The sequence below is a fragment of the Papio anubis genome, chromosome 13, assembly GCF_008728515.1.
Source record: "Papio anubis isolate 15944 chromosome 13, Panubis1.0, whole genome shotgun sequence".
Classification (NCBI taxonomy): Eukaryota; Metazoa; Chordata; class Mammalia; order Primates; family Cercopithecidae; genus Papio; species Papio anubis.
The window spans coordinates 98,808,647-98,811,814 of record NC_044988.1 but is presented as its reverse complement, the minus strand read 5'-3'; the positions used below and the strand labels follow the sequence as shown (position 1 = coordinate 98,811,814).

Genomic DNA, 3,168 nt, shown 5'->3' with positions numbered 1-3,168 from the left:
CATTTGGTTATTTCAGGAATGAGGCATTCAAGGTCTCTCTCCCACTTTGGACTGTGAGCTCGTGCTGGGGGAACAACTAAGGTGAGATCAAGGTGGGTTTCAGAGCTCAGTCCCAGTTACAACCTAACAACCAAGGCATGGCAGGCCAGGCGAGGTGGCTCACGCCTGTAATCCCAGCACTTTGGGAGGCTGAGGAGGGCGGATCACTTGAGCCCAGGAGTTCGAGGACTTCACTGCTGTATTGCAGCACTCAGCACCCAGCACCACACCTGGCAAAGAGCAGGTGCTCAGTAAATATTATGGGAGGTACAAAAATTAGCCGGGCATGGTGGTGCACGCCTGTAGTCCCAGCTACTCGGGAGGCTGATGCATGAGAATCGCTTGAGCCCGGGAGGCGGAGGTTGCAGTAAGCCCAGATCATGCCATTGCACTCCAACCTGAGTGACAGAGGAGAACTCTGTCTCAAAACAAAATTAATTAATTCAAAAAATATTATGGGAGGGAGGGAAGGAAGAGGATGACCATGAGCTCCGGGAGAGCAGGAGCCTTGCCCCTCTGACTCTCGGCTTTGTCCCGGGTCTCTGCGGACCCGGGCACAGACACAGTGGATGCTTGAGGAAGGTCTGTGAAAGGAACAAGGACTTCCATCAGGACCATGAAATTCTTCCCTAGAATTTCACCAACCACAGTCAGGAAATACAAAATCTTGTTCATTTATTTATTAGATTTGTTAGCTTGTTTCTCCTCCTTCCCCTCACCCCAGGGTCCATTCATGGTGTCTGCATTTTACTAAGTCGTCCTGGTAAAAGTTTTCTCCTCCCTAAAAGAAGTGGAGTGGAATTGGCAAGATCAGACTCATTTTTGTTTTACAGATTCTCAGTGAGACAGGTGACACTTTGCTGCACGAAAACCATCTCTGGGCTGGGTGCTGTGGCTCACGTCTGTAATCCCAGCACTTTGGGAGGTGGAGGTGGTCCGATCAGGAGGTCAGGAGTTCGATACCAGCCTGGCCAACATGGTGAAACTCTGTCTCTACTAAAAAGACAAAAATTAGCCAGGCGTGGTAGCACGTGCCTATAGTCCCAGCTACTCAGGAGGCTGAGGCAGGAGAATTGCATGAACCCAGGAGGCAGAGGTTGCAGTGAGCTGAGATCACACCACCACACTCTGGCCTGGGTGACAGAGCAAGACTCCGATTTAAAAAAAAAAAAAAAAAAGGCCGGGCGCGGTGGCTCAAGCCTGTAATTCCAGCACTTTGGGAGGCCGAGACGGGCGGATCACAAGGTCAGGAGATCGAGACCATCCTGGTTAACACGGTGAAACCCCGTCTCTACTAAAAAATACAAAAAAACTAGCCGGGCGAGGTGGCGGACGCCTGTAGTCCCAGCTACTCGGGAGGCTGAGGCAGGAGAATGGCGTGAACCCGGGAGGCGGAGCTTGCAGTGAGCTGAGATCCGGCCACTGCACTCCAGCCTGGGTGACAGAGCGAGACTCCGTCTAAAGAAAAAAAAAAAAAAAAAAATTAGCTGGGCGTGGTGGCACATGCCTATAGTCGCAGCTACTCGGGGGGCTGAGGTGGGGGGATCACCTGAGCCTAGGAGGTTGAGGCTGAAGTGAGCTGTGATCGCAACACTGCACTCCAGCCTGGGCAACAGAGCCAGACCCTGCCTTAAAAAAAAGAAAAGCCATCCCTAAAAAGTCCAGAGAGGCCAGCAGCCCTGCACACCCTTCACATGCAGATGGAAAGAGAGCAAGCAGCAGAGAAGGAAGGAAGGAGAAGGCTTAGCGTGTTCACCCCTGGCCTCTCGAGCCAGAGTTCCTGGCTTCAAATCCCAGCACTGCCACTTACTCATGGTGTGACCTTGGGCAGGTGAGTTAACCTCTCTGTGCCTCAGCTTTCCCATCTGTAAAATGAGAATATTAAGAGAAGCTGTGAGGTCTACATAAATTAATGCCTAGCCACATAACGACTATATAGATGACACTACAATTGCGAGGACCCAAGAGGCCACACGGGCTTGTGAGTAGACACAAGTTCACCCCCAGCTCTGCTCTGAAACAACCACACGGTCACGGGCGAGCCGAAAACTCACTAAGCCTCAGTTTCCTCATCTGATTATGGGAAATATCATACCCTGCACGGGGGGTGCTGGCAGGATGGAGAACATCACCACTTGTGCAGCGCCCAGCCCGGTGCCTGCCCTGTCTACACCCTGCCCCGCGTGGGAGCCCCGCGTGTGTAACTATTCTCTTTCAGATAGCCCTGGCCTTCTCTAGGCTTCTGCCTCCCCACCTACCCAAGCTGGCTTCTCCCTCCTCTTCCACACCCCTGCTCTCAGGTCCAGGCTCCTGGGAGCTCTGGCTGCACCTGCAGAGGGTGGGGAATCCCAGAGGCCTTGGTCGGGGGTGGATACATCCCCAGGCGTCCTCTGAGTCCCCCGAAGGACCCCATAGTGAGACCGGCAGGCTGGGCTGGCCTCCAGGGTCCTCTCAGACACTGCCCTCGATGCTTGCTTGAACCCCAAAGCCACCCCTACCCCCACAGGACCCATCCGGATCCCCTGCACCACACCGGAGTCCAAAGCCACTGACTGGTTCATTTCCAGAACACACTGGTCCCGGAACGCCTGCCCCGGCCATCAGCACCTGCGCACCAAGGGGCATTCAGTCAACATTTCAACAGCTCTGCAGAGGGAACACTACTAAGGGGAGGCCAGTCTCAGTTACAGCCCAGTCCCAGTTACAGCCTATCAATCAAGACCCGGCAGGACGGAAGACGCGGCTCACACCTGTAATCCCAGCACTTTGGGAGGCCGAGGAGAGCGGATCACTTCAGGCCAGGAGTTCGAGACCAGACTGGCCAACATGGCGAACCCCATCTCTACTAAAAATACAAAAATTAGCCGGGTGTGGTGGCACGTGCCTGTAATCCCAGCTACTCAGGAGGCTGAGGCAGGAGAATCACTTGAACCTGGGAGGTGGAGATTGCAGGAAGCTGAGATCACACCACTGCACTCCAGCCTGGGTGACAGTGCAAGACTCCATCTAAAAAAAAAAAAAAATTAATTAAAAAAAACATTTAAAAGAAGATCTGGCCAGGCACGGTGGCTCACACCTATAATCCCAGCCCTTTGAGAGGCCAAGGCAGGAAGATCACGAGGTCAGGAG

At 53.5% G+C, this 3,168-nt stretch overlaps 1 long non-coding RNA gene across 1 annotated transcript; it reads right to left on the bottom strand.

The window, feature by feature from the left end:
• Positions 1–713: 713 nt before the first annotated feature.
• LOC116270121 lies at positions 714–2,876 on the bottom strand. The gene is made up of 2 exons (XR_004178062.1): positions 1,850–2,876; positions 714–820 (listed from the first exon to the last, which is right to left on the bottom strand). It is a non-coding gene; the product is annotated as an uncharacterized LOC116270121 (long non-coding RNA).
• Between the last annotated feature and the right edge of the window lie 292 nt (positions 2,877–3,168).